The 16,503-nt window shown below is 46.2% G+C and overlaps 1 pseudogene; it reads left to right on the top strand.

The window, feature by feature from the left end:
• Nucleotides 1-417: 417 nt before the first annotated feature.
• Nucleotides 418-1,933, top strand: LOC108534838 (hsc70-interacting protein pseudogene; annotated as a pseudogene).
• The last annotated feature ends 14,570 nt before the right edge of the window (nt 1,934-16,503 follow it).

The following is a 16,503-nucleotide window of genomic DNA, read 5'->3' as shown; positions in this document are numbered from 1 at the left end:
TGAGAGGCTGAGGCAGGAGAATCGCTTGAACCCAGGAGGCAGAGGTTACAGTGAGCCGAGATCATACCACTGCACTCCAGCCTGGGCAACAGAGCAAGACCTTGTCTCCAAAAAAAAAAAAAAAAAAAAAAGAACCAAAATGAAAATACAGTTTTAAAAACTACAGGAAACAATGCTTATTCATACAACTTTAGAAACCTATTTAATTGGATCATAGAATGTGAGGAAAAGAAAAAAAGAACCCTGCTTTTATCCCCTAAAATGTGAATCAAGGTCTGGGCATATTTGAAAATCGATCTGGAGGTAGCTTTTTCTAGCCTTTACCTCTTACATTCATTTGCAATACATGTTCATGTGTATCGTTTAATTGCAGCCCTGAACTAACTCCATGAGGTCGATGGTGTCTCACTCTGCCCCATGGCGGCTGAATCCAGGCCTCAGGTCTGGATGAGGGAAAACGCCTAATAACAATTACCAAAAGTCACCTTTTGCACGGTCACGCCAAGCCAGCGCCTGGGCCTGGAACCGGGCCGCAGCTCCTCAGCCTTGCCCACCGCCTCCCGACTGTGGACCCCAGCAAAGTGAACAAGCTTCGGGCCTTTGTGAAAATGTGTAAGCAGGATCCGAGCGTTCTGCACACCGAGGAAATACGCTTCCTGAGGGAGTGGGTGGAGAGCATGGGGGTAAAGTACCACCTGCTACTCAGAAAGCTAAATCAGAAGAAAATACCAAGGAAGAAACACCTGACAGTAAGAAGGTGGAGGAAGACTTAAAGGCAGACAAACCATCAAGCGAGGAAAGTGATCTAGAAATTGATAATGAAGGTGTGATTGAAACAGGCACTGATGCCCCTCAAGAAATGGGAGATGAGAATGCAGAGATAAGAGATGATGGATCAGGCAAATGATAAGAAAGTGACTGCTATTGAAGCCCTAAATGATGGTGAACTGCAGAAAGCCATTGACTTGTTCACAGATGCCATCAAGCTGAATCCTCACTTGGCCATTTTGTATGTCAAGAGGGCCAGTGTCTTTGTCAAATTATAGAAGCCAAATGCTGCCATCTGAGACTGTGATAGAGCCATTGAAATAAATCCTGGGCCAGGCACGGTGGTTCATGCCTGTAATCCCAGCACTGGGAGGGCGAGGCGGGTGGATCATGAGGTCAGAGTTCGAGACCAGCCTGGCCAAGAAGGTGAAACCCCGTCTCTACTAAAAATACAAAAATTATCTGGGCGTGGTGGTAAGCGCCTGTAATCCCAGCTACTCAGGAGGCTGAGGCAGAGAATTGCTTGAACCCGGGTTGTGGAGGTTGCAGTGATCCAAGATTGCACCACTGAGCTCCAGCTTGGGTGACAGAGCAAGACTCCATCTAAAAAAAAAAAAAAAGAAAGAAATCCTGATTCAGCTCAGCCTTACAAGTGGTGAGGGAAAACACACAGACTTGCCTGTATATTGGATTATGATGAAGATGCCAGTGGAATGCTGAAAGAAGTTCAACCTGGGCAGAGAAAATTGCAGAACATCGGAGAAAGTATGAGTGAAAACGTGAAGAGCAAGAGATCAAAGAAAGAATAGAAACAGTTAAGAAGGCTCAAGAAGAGCGTGAGAGAGCCCAGAGGGAGGAAGAAGCCAGATGACAGTCAGGAGCACAGCATGGCTCTTTTCCAGGTGGCTTTCCTGGGGGAGTGCCTGGTCATTTTCCCGGAAGAATGTCTGGAATGGGAGGAGGCATGGCTGGAATGGCCGGAATCCCTGGACTCAATGAAATTCTTAGTGATCCAGAGGTTCTTGCAGCCATGCAGGATCCAGAAGTTATGGTGGCCTTCCAGGATGTGGCTCAGGACCCAGCAAACATGTCAAAATACCAGAGCAACCCAAAGATTATGAATCTTATCAGTAAATTATCAGCCAAAGTTGGCAGTCAAGCGTAATGCTCTTCTGATAAAGAAAGCCCTTACACCGGGTGTGGTGGCTCACACCTGTAGTCCCAGCAGTTTGGGAGGCTGAGGCGGGTGGATCACGAGGTCAGGAGTTCGAGACCAGCCTGACCAACGTGGTGAAACCCCGTCTCTACTAAAAATACAAAAATTAGCCGGGTGTGGTGGCACATGCCTGTAATCCCAGCTACTCAGATCCTGAGGCAGGAGAATTGCTTGAATCCAAGAGGCAGAGTTTACAGTGAGCCGAGACCACATGCCAGTGTACTCCAGCCTGGGCAACAGAGCAAGACTCTGTTAAAAAAAAAAAAAAAGAAAAAAGAAAAAAAAAAACCCTTGCCGAAGGAAAAGTAACCTAGATTACCTTATGGATGTCACAATAATACAAGCCAGTGTATCTCTGACCTTCTCATCAAGAGAACTGGGATGCTTTGAAGATAATCCCTACCCCTCTTCTCCAAATGCAGCTGAAGCATTTTACAGAGGTTTGCCATTAGGGTATTCATTCAGATAATGTTTTTCTGCTAGGAATTACAAATAAAAACCCCCCACCCTTTTTTTTTTTTTTTTTTTTTTTTTTTTTTTTGAGACGGCAAGTCTTGCCTCGTCGCCCAGGCTGGAGTGCGGGGCCGGATCTCAAGTCATGCAAGCTCCGCCTCCCAGGTTTACGCCATCTCCTGCCTCAGCCTCCAGAGCTTAGCTGGGACTACAGGCGCCCGCCACCTCGCCCGGCTTAGTTTTTTGTATTTTTAGTAGAGACGGGGTTTCACCGTGTTAGCCCAGATGGTCTCGATCTCCTGACCTTGTGCATCCCTGTCTCGCCTCCAAAGTGCTGCGGATTTACAGGCTGAGCCACGCCGCCCGGCCACACTTTTAACCTTAAAAATACTTAATTAAAACAAATTTAAAGGGTCTGTTAATTCTTATATTTTTCTTTACTAATCATTTTGGATTTTTTTCCCTTTGAATTATTGGACAAGGAAGATACTTATGTATGGAAGATTATTGCTCTCACTGAGTGAAATAAAAGTTTATTAGTGCGAGGCAAACATAACTCATTTGAGGATAAAGCTTGCGTTGGATATGTGGTTCCCGAAGCATTTTGACTTGTCTTTTGAAATGCTTTATCTTTTCCTTTAAAGATTTATTTCAGGCCAGGCACGGTGGCTCACGCCTGTAATCCCAGCACTTTAGGAGGCTGAGGTGGGTGGATCACAAGGTCGGGAGTTCGAGACCAGTCTGACCAACATGGTTAAATTCCGTCTCTACTAAAAATACAAAAATTAGGCAGGCATGGTGGCACACACCTGTAATGCCAGCTACTCAGGAGGCTGAGGCAGGAGAATCACTTGAACTCGGGAGGCAGAGGTTACAGTGAGCAGAGATCACATCATCGCACTAGACAGAACTAGACTCCGTCTCAAAAAAAAAAAAATTATTTCAATAAAACTAATTGGGACCACCAGTATTCAGTAGGACCTGGGTAGGGACTGGAAGTACTTGGCAGGGCCGCAGCAATCTTGCTGTGTTTTATGTAACATGCATCCGCCTGGGCGCGGTGGCTCACGCCTGTAATCCTAGCACTTTGGGAGGCCAAGGCAGGCGATCACCTGAGGTAGGGAGTTTGAGACCAGACTGACCAACATGGAGAAACCCTTTCTCTATTAAAAATACAAAATTAGCCAGGCATGGTGGCACACACCTGTAATCCCAGCTACTCAGGAAGCTGAGGCAGGAGAATTGCTTGAACCCGGTAGGCGGAGGTTGTAGTGAGCCAAGATCGCGCCTTTGCACTCCAGCCTGGGCAACAAGAGCGAAACTCTGTCTCAAAAACAACAGCAACAACAACAACAAAACAAGCATCCTTGGGCAGGTTGCCCTTAAATCTTACACTGTGGTGAAGGGATGGATTTTGTAATGCTGCAGTAGAGTTGGAGTACTTAGTTCTGTTTTTGTCCAGTATATCTAATAAATGTTTCATATTATTTCCACATAAAAAAATAGTTACCAAAATCCAAAGAGGTTCCTACTGTTGTGGCAGGACACACAGCTGCTGCTTGGCCTTCCAGAGAGCTACTTCTCAAGACCTTCCTGAACCAAACGTTCAAATATGGAAGTGGTTCCAGAAACATTTTTGGTTGTCACAACTGGAAGCCAGGGGTTGCTACTGGTAGCTGGTGGGTAGACACCAGGGACTATGCACAGGACAGCCCCCTGAAATGAGGAAGTTTCTAGTCCAAAATATGGAGAGTGTGGAAGTTGAGGAAGCTTGAAATATGAGAACGTTTATTTGGCTCCTTTAAAAATCGCAGTCCAGGCCAGGCATGGTGGCTGGCACCTGTAATCCCAGCACTTTGGGAGGCCGAGGTGGGCAGATCACCTGAGGTGAGGAGTTCGAGACCAGCCTGGCCAACATGGTAAAACCCGGTTACTACTAAAAATACAAAAATTAGCCGGGGGTGGTGGTGCGTGCCTGTAATCCCAGCTGCTCAGGAAGCTGAGGCAGGAGAATCACTTGAACCTGGGAGATGGAGGATGCAGTGAGCCGAGATTGCACCACTGCACTCCAGCCTGGGCAACAAACTGGGACTCCGTCTCAAAAAAAAAATTGCAATCTAGAGTTGTTCCTTTGCCTGTTCTACTGCACAGCAGGTGACCACCTTTTCATTTCCATTTCCAACAAACTTTCCAATTGCTTGACCATTTTTCAAGCCATTGTGCCAGTTCCTATCAGTTTCAGAGCAGCACGGAGAGTTCAGTAATGCGGGTGCAGCAGTGAAACGGCAGTGACATGTGGACACTGACTCACTGGGAGGCTCATCTGCTAGCTCTGGGAATGTCCTTCACCATTCCATACCGTGGGCCTTTGGTCACTCCCAAAATGAGAACATTCACTCACTAAGACTCTCCTGGAGTCTTATTGTGTCATATTGTATTAACAGTAGTTAAGAAGAAGTTTAGACAGCAAACATTTGCTGGCGAGTTTCAGAAGAAGAGAAATTGAACCCTGCCTTCTCCTCTAAAGGCAAAGGCCAGCCGCGGGTTGCGTGAGAACAGGTGCTGGCATCTGCATGACACCTGGGGGGCGCTGTTCTTTCTACAGAGCAGCACCTGCTGTGAGTCCGAGGGCTTCTCTATCAGCTGTGTGTTCACAGTGTGTGGTATGTTCACTTCATGACTACTCCTGAGGCCACCATCAAAACCCTTCCCGAGGCTGGGCACAGTGGCTCACACCTGTAATCCCAGCACTGTGGGAGGCTGAGATGGGCGGATCACCTGAGATCAGGAGTTTGAGACCAGCCTGGCCAACATGGTGAAACTCTGTCTCTACTAAAAATACAAAAATTAGCCGGGCGTGGTGGTGCACCCCTGTAATCCCACCTACTCGGGAGGCTGAGGCAGGGGAATTGTTTGAACCTGGGAGGCAGAGGCTGCAGTGAGCCGAGATGGCACCACTGCACTCCAGCCTGGGTGACAGAGCAAGACTCTGTCTTGAAAACAAAAACAACAACAAAAACCCCCAAAAAACCCCTTCCGAAGGTCTAGCAGCGGGATCAGGGACACGCTGAGCCAGGATCCTTCTCTGCACATTTCCTGTCCTAGCAGGAAGACAGTGACTGGAACATTTCTGAGCAGGCCTGCCAACGGCATCCCCTCCAGCACACTTCACAATTCACTATGAATAAATAATCATGTGTATCATTTTCTGCGCCTCTGGTCTGCAGAGTGTTCACTCATAGGGTATTCTTTACCTCAAAATCAAATTCTACAATTTCAGACAGCTTCTGACCCAGTAATTCCACTTCTGGAAATTTCTTCCACAGAAATACTTCCACAAGGGCGCAGAAGTGTATGTGCTAGGATGTTCATTGCAGCATTATAGTAATTTAGTTTGGGAGGCTGAGGCAGGAGGATCACCTGAGGCAGGAGTTTGAGATTAGCCTCAGCAATGTAGCGAGACCCCATAACTACAAAAAATACAAAAATTAGCTGGGCATGGTGGCACTTGCCTATAGCCCCAGCTACTTGGGAGACTGAGGCAGGAGGGTCGCTTGAGCCTGGGAGGTCAAGGCTGCAGTGAGCTGTGATCACACCACTGTACTCCATCCAGACTGCCTGGGTGACAGAGGGTGACCTTATCTCAAAAAAAAAAAAAAAGAAAAAAAGAAAAAAAGAAAAGTAACAATTTAAATGTCCCTCAATAGAAGAATAGGATGGGTACAGTGGCTCATACCTGTAATCCCAGCACTTTGGGAGGCTGAAGTAGGAGGATTGCTTGAGCTCAGGAGTTTGAGACCAGCCAGGGCCACATAGTGGGACACGATTTCTACAAAAAATAATTTTTAAAAGTCAGCAATGGAGCTAATGGTGATATGCACCTGTAGTCCCAGCTACTCAGAAAGCTAAGGCGGGAAGATGGCTTAAGGCCAAGAGGTCGAGGCTACAGTGAGCCATGATTGCTCTGCTGTACTCCAACCTGGGTGACAGAGTGAGATCCTGTCTCAAATAACAAAGAAACAACAGCAACAGCAAAATAGAATAATGAAATAATTGTGGTAACTCCATACTCTAGAATTCTACTTTTTCTTTCTTCCTTTGTTTTTAATAATAAAATAGACACAGGAGTCTCACTGTGTTGCCCAGACTGGTCTTGAACTCCTGGGCTCAAGTGACCTCCCACCTCGGCCTCCCAGAGTGCTGGGATTACAGGTGTGAGCCACTGTTGCTGGCCTGCTCTGGAATTCTAGGTCAAGAATGTGATGAAGCTATATGAAGTGACACAAGAAGCAAGTTTGCAGAGTGTATGAAGTCATCCCATTTGTGTGAAAAACAAGTTCATAAGTATTTATTTTGCATACTTTTAAAAAGTGCTTAGAAGCATGTAAACAGTATGCCACATTCTAAAGAAAAATTATTTTAAACGTTTGTATATTGTTTACATGAAAACAGCCTACATGTTAGTTTTACAATAAGAAAATCTGTGCTTATTTCTGTTGTTTTATAATAGAAACAAAAAATCCGATCAGATTTGGTTTTTTTTTCCGTAGCCGGTGTGAGTTGAGTTTTCTGTGACTCGCGGGTCCTGTTACCCTCCAGGGAGAAGGCTAATGCACGAGGCAGGGTTTTTGGCAGGATGCTTACTGAAGGCATCACTCTCCTCCAAAAGTCAATGTTTCAGCCAGGCCCAGCTTTTTCTTGACTGTAGATTTTGTTTCCATCAGGAAATGCTAAACATATTCCCCTCTGATTCGCAGAGCTGGTTCCTAGGCTACCTTTGTGATGAGTGAGGCGTAGGGTCTCTCCCTCAGGAACTTCTAATGAGAACAAGAGACTACCAGGCGACTGAGCTGAGAGCCTGAACTGGGTACGTCATTCATCTCTACATTCCCGGTACCTAGCACAGTGCTTCATGCACAGCTGACGCTAATTGTTGAATGAATTTGTGGAAGGAAGAAGGAATCTTTGAGCCCTGTCAGCTTGATTCTCGTGTGTCTAGGGAAGTGGGGTGTCAGTGAGGATGGCTTGCAGTTCCTGGCCAGTGAGTACAGACTTGCCTCCAGGGGTCCCCGTTTTGTAAGGTTACGCTCAGAGGGTCCTGCCACCTGAGAAGCACCTTATGACATCAGCACATAGGAGCAGACGCCATGCCTGGGCCTGAGCTTAGAAACAATACCCAGGAATTGATCTGACATTTCTTAGCAATTTCCAGAATGTTTCTGCTACGTGATAGCTAGACATAGAACTGGTGGAGTGGCTCATGCCTGTAATCTCAACACTTTGGGCGGCTGAGATGGACAGATTGCTTAAGCCCAGGAGTTTGAGACCAGCTTAGGCAACATAGTGAGACACTGTCTCTATTTTATTTTTTAAACAAAATAGGTGTGGAATGGTGGCTCACGCTTGTAATCCCAGCACTTTGGGAGGCGGAGGCGGGAGGATAACGAGGTCAAGAGATGAAGACCATCTGGCCAACATGGTGAAACCCCGTCTCTACTAAAATACAAAAAATTAGCCGGGCGTGGTGGCACGCACCTGTAGTCCCAGCTACTCGGAGGCTGAGGCAGGAGAATCGCTTGAACCCGAAGGTGGAGGATGCAGTGAGCCGAGATCGTGCCACCGCACTCCAGCCTGGCAACAGAGTGAGACTGTCTCAGAAAACAAAACAAAACAAAACAGAAAAGAAAATAATTTTATTTAAAAAACCTAGTAGCTAGACATAAACATTAATCACCTCACATATAAACATTAATCACCTCCCATAAGCAATGGTGAGTGGCGTTAACGGCCAAAGCAAAATAAGCACTTCCGGGGCAGCTTTGCAGCCAGGGTACAAAGGAAGGGCCTGGGTGGGCTTGCAGTGTTCTGAGCTCCTCCAAAGGCCCATTGGACCCCAAATCCAGGCGTGCACAGAGACTAGCCCTCCCTATCCCCAGACTTGAGCTCTTACGGCTGAGCCCCAAGTTCCCATTTTCAGCTGAAGGTATCCCCAGCCTCTGCCCCCAACCAAAAAAATGTGATGGGGGGGCTTTGCTATCAAAATCTCTTCCAGTTCACAGACTCCACACACCTACACCTACACACACCTACCTAGTGGTATTCTCCATTCTCTGTAGGGGTAAAAATTCTAATATAGATGTTCTGAATGGAACTAAACCACTGGGCCTGGCCAGTTGATATTCACTGAAAATGCACATGTATGCAGTTAAACATCAGAAGGCTAGAAAACAAAGAGTCTTCATTCCACCCTACCCAGCCAGGTCTGTGCTGCAGAGATAAACACCATTAACTATGTCTTGTGTATCCTTCCAAAAATCTTCATGCCTATACAAACACACACACTCATCCACACGCACATGTCTTCTGCACCTTGCTTTTTTCTAACTTAATGTATCTTGGAGATTGTTCCAAATCAGGATATACACATCAGCATTATTCCTTTTACACAGATGCATACTATTCCAGTGTATATGTGGCCTTTTCTTCCCCAGGAAGCTCTCCCCTTTCCTCTCATAATAGGAGCCTGAATTTTGATGGGGAATCATGTCTTCCCCATTTTCAGTTCTTTGATTTAGGTTGAGGTGACCTAGGGTTGGGCAGATGACTCAGGCCTTACCACCATGATTGGTTCAGAGATGGACACAGAACCCATGCTGGGGCAGTGCCAGTCATGACCAGGACTTTCTTCGAAGTATTAAAGGAAGAGAAACTCTCTTTTTTTCTGCTGGCTTCACACATGAGGAGATACTGACCTGGAGTGCTGGAAGCCAATTTCTTATGGTGTGGAGTCCAGGAATAAAGCTCACATGGTGAAGAACAAAGAGAGACGGTGCTCGTCTTACTTTTTTTTAAATTTTTTAACTTTTAATTTTATTTATTCTATTTTATTTTTGAGACAGAGTTTTGCTCTTGTTGCCCAGGCTGGAGTGCAATGGCGCAGTCTCCCCTCACTGCAACCTTCACCTCCTGAGTTCAAGTGATTCTCCTGCCTCAGCCTCCCAAGTAGCTGGAATTACAGGTGCCCGCCAACACACCTAATTTTCGTATTTTTAGTAGCGACAGGGTTTCACCACATTGACCAGACTGGTCTCGAAGTCCTGACCTTGTGATCCACCCATCTCGACCTCCCAAAGTGCTGGGATTACAGGTGTGAGACACTGCGCCCGGCCTGGAGCTTCTCTTGATGACACAGCCGTAAGTGCCTAGTTCAGTCAGTACTCGGAACCCTTCCTCTCCACTCTGAACTTTCAGTTACATAAGGCAATGAATTTCTTATTTTTTTTTTTCTGCCAAAGCCAACGTGAGTTAGGCTTTCTGTTGCTTACCCTGGGAAGAGTCCTGATATAGAAACTGCCATAAAGAATGGAGGATTATTGACTAGGTACAGTGGCTCATGCCTGTAATCCCAGCACTTTGGGAGGCTGAGGTGGGAGGATCACTTGAGGCCAGGAGTTTGAGACCAGCCTAGCCAACATGGCAAAACCCACTCTCTGCTAAAAATACAAAAATTAACCGGGCGCGGTGGCATGCGCCTGTGATCCCAGCTACTCGGGTGGCTGAGGCAGGAGAATTTGCTTGAACCTGGGAGGCGGGAGCTGCAGTAAGCCGAGATTGCGCCCCTGCACTCCAGCCTGGGTGACAGAGCAAGACTCTGTCTCCCTTCCGAAAATAAGAAAAAATAAAATAATGCAGGATTGCAGTGACCCTAAAGTGTAGAACTGGCTGAATCAAGGTAAGATGAAGACCCTTCTATCCTTGGCTAGCATATTGGTGATTCTTGTTATGTAACAATGAAGCAACAAATTAAATTGTTGCCCCTCAAACCAGGTGTTTACAAATGCGGGCGAGCTAGGAAGCTGAAGAGATGAAGTTGATGAGCTTTTCCTGTCACTTTGGGTAAGATCTTACACGAAAGAAACAAACCTCAAGGACATTCTGACCTTTGCTACAACCGTGTTGAATCTCGGCATTATCCTAAGTGAAATCAGCCAGCCACAAAGAGACAAATACTGTTTGATTCCACTTATGCAAGCTCCCTAGAGTAGTCAAATTCACAGAGACAGAAAAGAGAAGGGTGGTTGCCAAGAGAGTCGGAGAAGGGGAGACGGGGAATTGTTTAACAGGGACAGAGTTTCAGTTTTACAAGATGAAAGGGTTTAGGAGATGGTGACGGTTGCACAGCAATATGAAAATACTGAAGGAATGCCACTAAAATGTACGCTTGAAAATGATTCAGATGGTAAATTTTATGTTCTGTGTATTTTATCACAATTTACAAACAACAACAACAACACACAGAAGGGAGAAAATGCAGCTTTATTAAGAAAGGCCCTTTCTGTCTAGCGATGCTGCCTTAGGACAGTGGAATTATCTGCAGTGCGCTAAATCTACTGTGAGCAAAGCCTGGGAGGCAGAAAACACAGCAAAAGAGAAGGATGGAATTTAGGAGAATAAGGATGATAACATTTCAACGTGTCTTATAAATGTTTTACAGCCGGGCGCGGTGGCTCACGCCTGTAATCCTAGCACTTGTGAGGCTGAGGCAGGCGGATCACGAGGTCAGGAGATTGAGACCATCCTGGCTAACACGGTGAAACCCCGTCTCTACTAAAAATACAAAAAATTAGCCGGGCATGGTGGCGGGCGCCTGTAGTCTCGGCTACTCCTGAGGCTGAGGCAGAAGAATCGCTTGAGCCCAGGAGGTAGAGCTTGCAGTGAGCCGAGATCGCGCCACTGCACTCCAGCCTGGGTGACAGAGCGAGACTCTGCCAAAAAACCAAAACCAAAAACAAGAAAAACTTTTACATATATGACCTCATCTATTTCTTATAACACCCCATGAAGTTGGTACTGTTCTACAGCTGAGGAAAATAAAGTCATGGGAAGTTAAATGAATCCATCCTGATTCAGTAAGTGACAGAGCCAGGCTGTGCCCCAGTCAGTCTGGGTCAGGCCTGAGCTTCTAACCTTTGCACCACGTGGGTTCTGCAACACCTGGGCTCTTCTTCTTTGTCTCCGTCTCCTTCTCCTTCTCCTTTTTCCTCTCCCTCTCCCTCTTCTTCTTCTTTTTTTTTTTTTTTGAGATGGAGTCTCACTCTGTCGCCCAGGCTGGAGTGCAGTGGTGAGATCTTGGCTCACTGCAAACTCCACCTCCTGGGTTCAAACAATTCTCGTCCCTCAGCCTCCTGAGTAGCTGGAACTACAGGTGCATCACCCCTGCACCTGGCTAAGTTTTGTATTTTTAGTAGAGGCGGGGTTTTGCCATGTTGGCCAGGTTGGTCTTGAACTCCTGACCTCAAGTGATCCACCCACCTCGGCCTCCCAAAGCGCTGAGATTACAGGTGTGAGCCACTGCCCCCGGCCCCTTCTGCTTCTTCTAAACACCTCCTTACCAATACCTCAAGGTGGAGACCAGGAAGGAGATCCTTAGCGATAGATCAGAGCACTGAGGCCTGATTCAAGACATGGAAGTTTCCAGGGCGGATGCTGGAATCAAACACTGTCCCTTGGCAAGATGTCTGGCTTTGTGACGGCTCCACGGCATTGACTGGAAGCAAATAGCCAGGGTAGCCCTGAAATCCTAAGGGAATTGTGCCGGCAGAGGAACTGGCATTTGGTTCACAAAGGCTGGGGTTTGCTAACCTCACAGGGTCATCTCCAAGCCCTGTGGCACCAACGAGGAGCAGGCTGTGCCTCTGGCTCTGCAAACAAGACATGTCACCTTGCCCATCCTCAGGAGATCTTTCCCTCATTCCCACACCCTTTAAATCCTGCAGACTCTTCCTTCTCTAGAAAAATCATTGCAGCAGCTGAGGGAAACTTTCGACCATGAGAAATTATCTGCTGATTCAAACCACTTGATGTGCGTGGATCCAAGAACTCACCCAGCCAAGGCTCACTTCCTGGGCTATAGTGTCACTGACGACATTTCCCACAGTTAACTCTGGGATCTGAACAGCTCTTGGCCCAAGTCTTCTGATAAGCCCCGCTCTTTCTGCTTTGAGTGATCTATTTGTGTCCCCTACTTGGGGTTGCACATAGAGGCTGTGTATCAGGGTTGGGCTGAGGGTGGAAAGGCTTCTGTGTCTTCACCTGGCCTGGGAGGAGGATGATAGCAATGAGTTGAGGAAGAGTTACATCACCGGGAACCCATGGCAAAGGCAGAACCCAGGAGTGGTCCTTAACTGCTGGGGAGACTTGTTGTAGCAAGAAGAGCCAGCATCCAGAGGGAAGCAGAGGTAGGCTTTACAGAGGCATGGGCTTGCACCAGTGCAGAGGCATTTCTTCAATAGACGGCAGCACCCACTGCTACTCCACAGAAAGGACAGTGTTCGCCTGAACCCCAGGAAGAAGGGCCTTGAAGCCTCCATGGCTCCAAGCAGAGCAGTAGGTCATATAGTGATACTCACATGGTCATGGCAATGGAAATTTGATTGTTTTTTATTTTTATTTTTTATTATTTTATTTTATTTTTTGTTTGCCTAAGAAAGTCTTTATATTCTCATTCACTTTTTTTATTCATTATACTTTAAGTTTCTAGGGTACATGTTGCGATAATGTGCCCAGGTTTGTCTACATATGTATACTTGTTGCCCATGTTGGGTGTGCTGCCACCCTCAACTCATCAGCACCCATCAACTCGTCATATTACATCAGGTATAACTCCCAATTGGCAATCCCTGCCCCCCCCCGATTGGTTTTTTAAATTTGTTTATTATAAACTGACACAATTATATAGTAGGTATTATATAAATTTTTTTTTTTTTGTTTGGAAGACAGACGTCTCGAGTCTCGCTCTGTCACCCAGGCCGGAGTGCAGTGGTACGATCTCCTCAGCCTCCTGAGTAGCTGGGACTACAGGCACCTGCCACCACACCTGGCTAATTTTTGTGTTTTTAGTAGATACAGGATTTCACCATATTGGCCAGGCTGGAATTTTTTTAATTAAAAAAATTTTTTTAGCAATAAGGTCTTGCTCTGTTGCCAAGGCTGGAGTGCAGTGGCACAGTCATAGCTCACTGCAGCCTCGACTCCTGGGCTCAAGCAATCCTCCCACCTCAGCCTCCCGAGTAGCTGGGACCACAGGCAGTGCCACCACACCCGGGTAATTTTTAAATTTTTTTTAGAGATGGTGTCTTGCTATGTTGCCCAGGCTGGTCTGGAACTGCTGGTCTCAAGTGATCCTCCTGCCTTGGCCTACCAATGTGCTGGGATTACAGACGTGAGCCACTGCGCCTGGCCTATAATTGCATATATTTATGGATACAAAGTGATATTATATGTAAACAATGTAGAATAATTAACTCAAACTAATTAACACATCCATCACCTCAAATACTTACTTTTTTGTGGTGAGAACATTTGAAATATACAATACTGTACATTATTATTAACTATAGTCACTACGCTGTGCACTAGATCTCAAAAATCTTATTTCTCCTAAGGGAAACTTTGTGCCCTTTGACCAGCAACTCTTTCTGTCCCCCACTCCCCGTGGATTGGATTGTTAGTCAAGAATAGAGTGAGGAAGGAGAACGTGTCAACATACGATCATGTAACAAAACATCTTCCACTTCCAGTACTTAGTGTTCCTGCTCTTTGTCTTGGTTTCACAATTTGTTTTACTTGATTAACTTATTAAAATGTAGTGAATATTTATTTATTTATTTATTTAGAGACAGAGTCTTGCTCTATCGCCCGGGTTGGAGTGCAGTGGTGTGATCTCGGCTCACTGCAACCTCCGCCTCCTGGGTTGAATATATTTGTTATTATAAGTCACCTCTTCCTAGTCCTTTCTCCCAAGAACTAAGTCCTCCCTGGCGTCCTACAGTAACGTGAAGACAAGGGCAACCTGGTTGCAGATCTTAGGTGGTTTCATTAATTTCTGACATGTGGCAGACTGGGGGGAAGGGTATGTGATTTCTCAAGCACAGGCCAAAGGAATAGACTGAGAAACCTATCACTCACTTATGGCTAAGTTCTCATTCATATGCAAATACCTTTCCTGGCATCCTCCCCGTTCTGCGCCTCCTCATCGCCCCAACAGCATCTTGTGCTCTACGGGGCCGCTGCCACCCTGCCTTTGAATGTGTTGCTTAAATCAGGGATTGTGACCTGGCAGCTCAGGAGCTGAATCCATCCTGCAGATGCATTTTGTTTTGTTTGGGCTCAAAACAACATTTTATATTAAAAATCTGAATTATTTGCCGGCATTCAAACTTGCAGTTTCATGTAACAACTCAGATTCCCAGCTCCTTTGGGAAACTGGAAAGTTCTGGTAATAGTGGGGCAGTGATTTTAATGACCTGCTGACATGAGCAGAGGTTGGGGGACTTACTCCTTCCTGTAAAATGTCTAGGGAGATTTCAACTTGCAACGCTGTCCCCTACCTGGTCCAGTAAACACCAACATTCCAGAAATGCTCAAGGACCCACTGGGAAAAGACGAAGGGTTCAGGTGTAAGCACCACACTCTGGCAGGTGGCAGGATAATTTACTGATATAAAAGTTTTTGGAGAAAAAGGCGGGTGGGGAGGCCGAGGTGGGTGGATAACTTGAGGTCAGCAGTTTGAGACCAGCCTGGCCAACATGGTGAAATCCTGTCTCTACTGAAAATACAAAAACTAGCTGGGCATGGTGGTACATGCCTATAGTCCCAGCTAGTTGGGAGGCTGAGTCAGGAAAATCACTTTAACCTGGGAAATGGAGGCTGCACTGAGCCAAGATCATGCCACTGCACTCCAGTCTGGGCAACAGAGCAAGACTCCATCTCAAAAAAAAAAAAAAAGTTTTTTTGTCTCTCTACATATTTCCTAACTGTAAGCAATTTGGCAGGCTTTGTGCTTCTTTTCCTACAGGATTTCAGTGGGGCAGAGAGCAAAGCAGCCTGAGAATGAGGCTGGTCTGTACTGAAAACCTAAGACCACTAGGAGATTATAGGCTGTCCTGGAAAAGGAGAGGAAAAGGGAAACAGCCTTGGAGAGGTGGTGAAATGAGGGGCCTCACCCTGCCTAAGAAGAGCAGAGAGGTCTGAGGCCCCTTAAGCGCCACAAGGCCATCCACTACTTAATGATAGCCTCCTGAAAGGGATCACACGGCAGAGTGGCCAGGAGAGGGAGGACTCTGCCCCTAGAACCCCAGCACCAGCAAAGACTCCATATCTCCCCTACTGGGCTTTAAGGGACATACTAATCTGATGTCAACCATGGCCACAGTTGACCTTCCCTCCTAAGCCTTGGGGATTCTGACACAGCCTTGGAAGAATGAGGAGCCCTCTGCCAGGTGTAGTGGCTCACGCCTATAATCCCAGCACTTTGGAAGGCTGAGGCAGACGGATCGCTTGAGGTCAGGAGTTCGAGACCAGCCTGGTCAATATGGTAAAACCTCATTTCTACTAAACATACAAAAATTAGCTGGGCCTGGTAGTGGGCATCTGTAATCCCAGCTACTTGGGAGGCTGAGGCAGGAGAATCACTTGAACCTGGCAGGCGGAGGTCATGGTGAGCCGAGATTGTACCATTGCACTCCAGCCTGGGCAACAGAGTGAGACTCTGTCAAAAAAAAAAAAAAAAAAAAAAAAAAAAAAAAAAAAAAAAAAAAAAAATGAGGAGTCCTCAAAACTGGCTGAGAAGAAAAGGAATAAAGAACTGACCCATGCTATGACATGTGACCCTTGCAAACATTATACTCAGTGACAAGCCAGTCTCAGGAGACCACGAATTGTACAATTCCATTTATATGAGATGTCCAATATAGGCAAATTCAGAGAGACAGAAAGTAGATTAGTGGTTACTTATAAGTAGTAAATGAAAAATAGTAATACAGAAAAAGGAAAGAAAGCAGATTAGTGGTTGCCAGGGGCTGGGGGTGAGGTGAAATGGAGAGTGGCTGATTGGCGGGCGCAGGATTTCCTTATGGGGTGTGAGCATGTTCTGGAATTAGACAGTGGTGAGGGTTGTGAATATACTAAAAGTCTGAATTGTGGGCTTTAAAATGGTTAAAATAGTGAATTTTATGTTATTTAGATTTTAGTTCAATAAATATTTAAAAAATCTTTGATGGAATTTT

The sequence above is a fragment of the Rhinopithecus bieti genome, unplaced genomic scaffold (assembly GCF_001698545.2).
Source record: "Rhinopithecus bieti isolate Rb0 unplaced genomic scaffold, ASM169854v2 scaffold_11401, whole genome shotgun sequence".
NCBI lineage: Eukaryota > Metazoa > Chordata > Mammalia > Primates > Cercopithecidae > Rhinopithecus > Rhinopithecus bieti.
The sequence above is the reverse complement of the archived record's forward strand: the minus strand, read 5'-3'. Positions and strand labels throughout refer to the sequence as shown.